Raw genomic sequence first — 7769 nt, 5'->3', positions numbered from 1 at the left:
CATACACTTGTTTCTCTAATAAATCTGTAAACTCAAATGTAAAGAAAATATGGATTTCAAAAGGAACCATTTGACTAACCAAAAAGAATCCAAGAAAGCTTGGGTACCTAAAGCAAAAACTTGATTTTTACCTGCAGGTGTGTCTAGCATCCCAAGGAGCAAACAGAAAATGGTATCTTGATAGCGGATGCTCGAGACACATGACTGGTGATGAATCCCAATTCATCACACTTGATGCTAAGAATGGAGGGATGGTCACCTTTGAGATAATGGTAAAGAAAGATCATCGTATAGATAACATTGGTATCACTCCCTCCAAGTACATTGAAAATATTTTTAGTAGATGGTTTAAAACATAATTTACTAAGCATTAGTTATTTTGTGATAAAGATATAAAGTTATTTTTGAATCTTCTGTTTGCATTGTAACTAGTCCTATTAATGAAGGCATTAAATTTGTTGACATAGATATGGTAATGTTTATATGGTAGATTTGAATGATCTATCCAAGATAAACATGCAATGCCTAGTATCCTTGAATGCCAAGATTAATGAGACTAGTTGGCTTTGGCATCGTAGGCTTGCACATATTAGCATGCACTCACTTTCAAAACTCATTAAGAAGGAATTGGTTATTGGTTTACCCAAATTAAATTTTGAAAAGGATAGAATTTGTGATGCATGCCAACTAGGTAAACAAACAAGAGTTTCATTCAAATCTAAGAATATTATTTCAACTTCTAGACCATTAGAGCTATTGCACATGGATTTATTTGGATCTACTAGAACTACTAGTCTAGGAGGAAAATGATATGGTTTTATAATTATTGATGATTTCTCTCATTTTACATGGATTTTTTTTGGCACACAAGGATGAAACTTTTCAAGTTTTCTCTAAATTTTACCAAAAGTCACAAATGAGAAAGGATTTTCAATTCAAAATATTCGAAGTGATCATGGAACCGAATTTGAAAATCAAGATTTTGAAAAGTTTTGTGATGAAAAAGGAATCGGCCATAATTTTTCAGCACTTAGGACACCCCAACAAAATGGGATAGTAGAAAAAAAAATAGAATCCTAGAAGAAATGGCCCGTACCATGCTATGTGAAAGCAACCTTCCAAGATACTTTTGGACGGAAGCTATTAACACAGCATGTTACATATTAAATCATGCTTTAATTAGACAAATTTTAAAGAAAACCTCCTATGAGCTTTGGAAAAGAAGAAAACTAATATTGCATATTTTCATATTTTTGGTTGCCGATGTTTGTGTTAAACAATGGTAAAGAAAGACTTGAAAAATTTGATGCAAAATTCGATGAAGCGATTTTTCTTGGTTACTCCTCCTTTAGTAAAGCTTTTAGAGTTTTTAACAAAAGAACCTTAGTAGTAGAGGAGTCAATACATGTTGTCTTTGATGAAACTAACGATCTTCCTTCAAAGAAGAATGAAGGTGTTGATGATGCAGATCCTCTTATAAAGGGATGAAGGAGATCACTCTGAAAGATTTAACAATTCAAGATGATGAGGAACATGAAGACAAACAGATGAGAGAGGTGAAGAATAACAAGAACAACCTCAAGGTACAAATGATCTACCCAAAGAATGGAGGTATGTTCACAATCACCCCAAAGAACTAATATTGGTGATCCTTCACAGGATGTAAGAACTCATTCTTTACTTAAAGATGCATTCAATCATTTTGCTTTTGTTCTCATCTAGAACCTAAAACCATTGAAGAAGCTGAAAAAGATTATAATTGGATTAATGCAATGCAAGAAGAACTTAATCAATTTGAAAGAAATAATGTATGGACTTTAGTATCAAGACCTAAAAATTATTCAATAATTGGTACAAAATGAGTTTTTAGGAATAAATTAGATGAACATAGAAATGTAATAAGAAATAAAGCAAGATTGGTTGCTAAAGGTTATAATCAAGAAGAAAGAATTGATTTTGATGAGACCTTTGCACCTGTTGCTAGATTAGAGGCAATTAGACTTCTACTTGCATATGCTTGCTTTATGAAATTTAAATTATTCCAAATAGATGTCAAAAGTATCTTTTTAAATGGATATATTGCTGAAAAGTCTATGTAGAACAACTCCTAGATTTTGAAAATCATGCTTTTCCTAATCATATTTTAAATTAAATAAAGCTCTATATGGTTTGAAACAAGCACCCAGGGCTTGGTATGAAAGGCTAAGCAAATTTTTACTTAATAATGATTTTCAAGAGGTAATGTAGACACAACCTTTTCATTAAAAGAAATCAAGATGATATATTAGTTATACAAATATATATTGATGACATTATTTTTGAGTCTACTAATGAAACTCTTTGTCAAGATTTTGCAAAGCTCATGTAGGAAGAGTTCGAGATGAGCATGATGGGAGAACTTGTATTCTTCCTCAGATTCCAAATCAAACAAACAAAGGAAGGAATCTCCATCACCCAAAGCAAGTACACAAGAGAATTACTCAAAATATTTGGAATGGAGAACTCCAAAGTAATTGGCACACCCATGAGCCCTTCATGTAAGCTTGACAAGGATGAAGAAGGTAAAAGTGTAGACTTAAAATTTTATAGAGGTATGATTGGCTCTCTATTATATTTAACTGCAAGTAGACCTGATATCATATTTAGTGTTTGCCTGTGTGCTAGATTTTAATCAAATCCAAAAGAATCACACTTGAATGCTGTTAAAAGAATCCCTAGATATTTAAATGGTACACAAACTCTAGGATTATGGTATTCTAAGGACTCATTAATTGACTTAATAGGATATTCTGATACCGATTTTGCTGGATGTAAATTAGATAGAAAAAGTACTAGTGGAACTTGCCAATTTTTTGGAGTTAATCTAATCTCTTGGTTTAGCAAGAAACAAAATTCGGTAGCACTGTCTACGGCCAAGGTCGAATACATTACAGCCGAAAGTTGTTGTGCTCAAATCTTGTGGATTAAGCAACAACTCGAAGACTTTGGTATCAAACTTAATGAAACACCCACAAGATGTGATAACACTAGTGCTATAAATCTCACTAAAAATCTAATTCAACATTCTAGGTCAAAACATATTGAAATCAAGCATCACTTCATAAGAGAACATGTCCAAAATAAAGATATAATTCTTGACTATGTTTGTACTAAAAAATAATTAGCTGACATCTTTACCAAGGCCTTAAATGAAGATAGATTTTGTGAAATTAGGAGAGAACTAGAAATTTTTGATCCATCTGCTTAGGTGTCTCTCTGATTTCAAGATATTAATGCCAAAAAATTTTTAGCTCATTTCTCATCTTTTCTTTTGAGCTCAAAACCCCAAAATAAACATTCTCATGATCAATTTTTGGATATACATCCTTCCCATAATATTTCAAATTTTTTGAAATTGATCCATCATTTTTCTGAATTTCTCTGTGCCATGAGTCGACCCACAGGGTCGACCCTAGGGCAAACTTGTAATTTTTGGCTAAAACCCACGGGCGCTCTCCTTTTGTTGGAAATCACTCCTTGAGCCGACCCATTCTTCCATCTTCTTCCTTCCACCAAGCCAAAAGACCGCCTCTCTTCTTCCTCAAACCAAGTTCTTCCCCAAAAAAACACTTCTCCCACCATCTCTCATTCTCAAAATCGCCCTCTTAGAACCAAGCTCCTCCCTTTCTTCCTTCGTCATTTGGAGCGAGTAGAGCTTGCCCTAGATTTTACTCGTCTTCTCCAAATCGGCACTCCTTTTCTCCAAAATCCTTTTCCTTCTCCTAAAAACCTTCTATCTCTCCACACATTTGATCTCCTGAGATCCTTGCCAGCTCTGGTTGTGGAAATGGCTCCGAAAATGAAGCTCCCACAAAGAAGAAAATTGGTCCGCGGGTTGGAAGAGGGTATGCGCTGGAAGAGACAGGCAAGCGAGACCTCATCAGCTTCAATCCCTGCTCCGGCATCTGCTCCAGCTACTTCTCGGTCTCCAATAAGCCCCAGTAAGATTTTTTTCTCTGATAGGAAGGTAGAGCCCGGCAAAAACATAGATTTTAGATTTTTTGAAAAGGAAGGATTTTCTATCGGATCAAAAATTAAGGATCAAGGTTGGAAATTCTACTGCTCACTTAAAGAAAATACCTATGTGGATCTAGTTAGGAAATTTTATCTGAACTTGAGCTATGGCAATGAAACAGTAAGATCCACTGTAAAGGGTATAGAAATTAGTCTTGATCATATGCTTTTGGGGAAAATTCTTCATTTACCCTGTGAGGGATACTTAAACATGGAACTCCCAGTTAAGGAGGAGGGAATTAATGTAATTCTAGGAAGAACCTTCTCGGGAAGCCTAAACAAATTAGAGGCCAAGATCTTTCCATTGAGATGAGGATACTACACCAAATGGTAACTAAGTTATTCTTCCCTAGAAGTGGTAGACATGATCTCCTCTTAGGCCGAGACATCTGCATTATGTATCATGTTGTTACCCAAACCCCCCTGAACCTCCCGGCATTGATGATTGAAGCTATGAGAGAGACCTTGAATAGGTCCAACGCACATCTGCCTTTCGGTATGGCTCTCACTTTAGTATTCAGGAGGTTTGGAGTTAGCTTTGAGGGGGAGGCAGTAGCTAGGCTTTCTCACTCCGACACTATCAACCGCCATACTCTGCACTGCATGGGATTTTCCAAGACTGATGGTGGTTAGTCAAAGGGTGTGGAAGAGAGAGCTGAGGTAGAGCAGAGGAGGAAGGTCCTTCATCACCTCTCCATGATCATAGGGCTGTATCTCCAGACATTCAGTTTATTTTTGACCTTGAGGCTGGGCCGTCAGAGTCTATGAGGAGGCACACCTCAGTCCAGCAGCCGGACAGCAGAGCACATTCCTCAGAGATCAGATTGGCTGATGACCAGATAGAGATGATATCTCAGTGCGTAGCTTCTATACTATCTCGTCAGATGGGTACTTCAGCTTCTGCTCAGGGATCGATATTTCGTGATATATCTGATCAAGCACTGATCCCCACATCTCCACTGTGTTCCAGATGATTTCTGATCAGTCAGTTCACATCGAGCAGCTTGAGGGTTGTGTAGTGAGACTGATTGCCAGAGTTTTTGACCTGCAGAGGCAAGTGCTAGCTCTGCCCATCCACAGCCACATGAGGACATCACTGAGGTCTCAGACCTATCTGCGGAGGCAGCCAGATTGCGAGGAGTCTTGGAGAGTGGGTTTGATTTTTTGAGGAGAGAGATCAGAGGATCGAGTGAGCATGCTTTCACTCAGTTCACTGCACTGCTACAATCTGTTTCGAGAGCCTTAAACCTTCTAGACACTATCAGACTATCACTTGTAGCACAGTCCTTTGCTTCACAGCCTTCAGGATCCTCTCATCCCTCCACTCGTGCCGGCACCTCCATCCGTGGTAGAGGCAGACGGGGTCGAGGTCGAGCCCATGGTCGTGATCCTTCATCTCCTCATCCCATCTCCGATTCATCTGACTCTGATCCATCCAGTCATGATCTCTACTAGATCTTGTGTAGTCAGTCTTTTCTTTAGTTTTTGTTTAGGATATGTAATGCAATGTTGACTGTTTGATTTTTGGATAGTCTCTATCCATGTCTTTTCTATTCTAAGTCAACATCTATGTATTGAACCATCTTTGTACTCACTCATCTTTAGGATATATATATATACACTTTGACTTTCAATGAATATCTCTGAATATGATCCACTTAAATTACTTTTAAATTGTGAAAAACTTGAATAGCAATATCTTTTAAATGAGCAAATTGATATATCTTTTACGATTACTATATTAAGGGGGAGTAAAGCAATAAGCAATATAAAATGATAAAGCAATAAGCAATTAAAGAAGGAAGCTAGAGAACTAAAATTGATCCCATCAAAAAGAAGGAATAGAAGATATGTTCAAAAAGGGGGAGTAGAGAATCAAGATTGATGCTGTCAAAAAGGGGGAGTAGAGAATCAAGATTGATAAGATTGAGCAAAAGTTTCAAACATCTGCTGTGAGAAAAATACAGATTGAACTATAAGCAAATCTCAAATTTATAAGCAAATTCCAAATCAAGATTGTGCAATACAAGCAATACAGATTGAACTACAAGCAAATTTCAAATTTATAAATAGATTTCAACCTTATAGCAAATTTTAAATCTGTCTTAAAACTGCTTATGATGCATTTCGTTTCAATACTTGGCTATGATATTTAAGTAATGCATCTTTATAAATTTGAAATTCATGTTCAATACTTTATATATGCTTTTGCTCAAATATTTTGTCATCATCAAAAAAGAAGAGATTGTTGCTCCTTGGATTAATTTTGATGATTACAAAGCATTTGGGGGGATTACTAATGATTTTAGCTTGGAAAAGATTTATTGCATTTCAGGGGTAAAATTATAATTTCATCAATACCTGATTCAGAAGCCTCAAGAACAAGAACAAAAGACGTGTAGTCTACTAGAGAAAATTTTAATATTTTTGAAGTATATTTTCCAAGAAAATCAGGTTTTTATTTTTAAGTTGACCCCATGAGTCGACTCATGGCTCAAAGGGCTGAATGGCACGCAAGAATTTTTGCTGGCACTCTCTGTTAGTTGACCCTATGAGTCGACCCCCAGGCATGAGTCGATCTCTGCTGCTTTTAGGCCAAAATTACATAACCATTATTTTTGCTGTTTTTCCACAAAGGTCGACCCTATGAGTCGACCCATGAGCATGAGTTGACCCTATGAGTCGACCCCTGTGACGGAAAAATTTTGCAACGGCTAATTTTTTCACCTATTTTATTTGCATTTAATGCTCATTTAATATGCTCTAACAGCTCTATTTCAGTCCAGATTACTCTTCTCCATTATTTGAAGATATATATAGGGACTTAAAGGTAGAAATCAAAAAAAAAAAAGAGAGATAGAGAAAAAGAGAAGGGTTTTAAAAGAGGATTTCAAGCATACTTTTCAGCCCTAAGCAAGAGCCCACTTAAAGCATTCAAGAAGCTTTTAATTCAAGTTCACCAACTCCTCAAGTACTCATTCAAGTCTCCAACCACCTTGAGAAAATCGGAAAGAGCTTTCTTCTATTTGAGTAAAGTGTATTTAAAGCTTCATTCGCTCATTAAAGGAGCTCTTTTGTATTTTCTGTCTGTTAATTGCAATACTCCTTTTGAGTTATTGTTTTTGTTTTGGAAGGATTCCAAAACGTGGGAAGGTTGATCCGAACCTTGAATCGGATTGTATTGGGTTGGCTTATACCCGAAAAATAAGTGGACTAGCTTGGGATAGCTAGAGTCGGAGTTTCCGACGAGTGTATTCAAGTTGAATACAAGTTAGTGGATTAAAATTTCCAAGAAGAAGCTTGGAGAGTGGATGTAGGTGCAAGGTTGGCACCGAACCACTATAAATCTTATTGTTTGTGTTGTGCTTAATTGCTCTTCTTTAGAACTCATTTATTCTCTTGCATTCTTGCAGTCAACCATTAGCCTTGAATCAATTACTCTCTCCTTACTAATCTTGCTATTGTTAAATAATCTTCATAAGTTGAAAGTTAAGTTTAAATTTTTTAGAAATCCAATTCATCCTCCCCCTCTTGGGTTGCATAGCTGGGCAATAGTAGAGATTTTTTTTTTGAAAAAAAATAAGTTTGACTAAGAAACTAAGCAAGTTAGAAAGAAACTAAAAAAAAAATTTTTTTTTTTAAATAATCATGCCTTGATCTCCGGCAACGGCGCCAAAATTTGATCGCTGTCATAGGCGGTCAAGAATAAAAATCAA

This window comes from Elaeis guineensis, chromosome 3 (assembly GCF_000442705.2).
Source record: "Elaeis guineensis isolate ETL-2024a chromosome 3, EG11, whole genome shotgun sequence".
Taxonomy (NCBI): Eukaryota; Viridiplantae; Streptophyta; class Magnoliopsida; order Arecales; family Arecaceae; genus Elaeis; species Elaeis guineensis.
Note: the sequence above shows the minus strand (reverse complement) of the source record.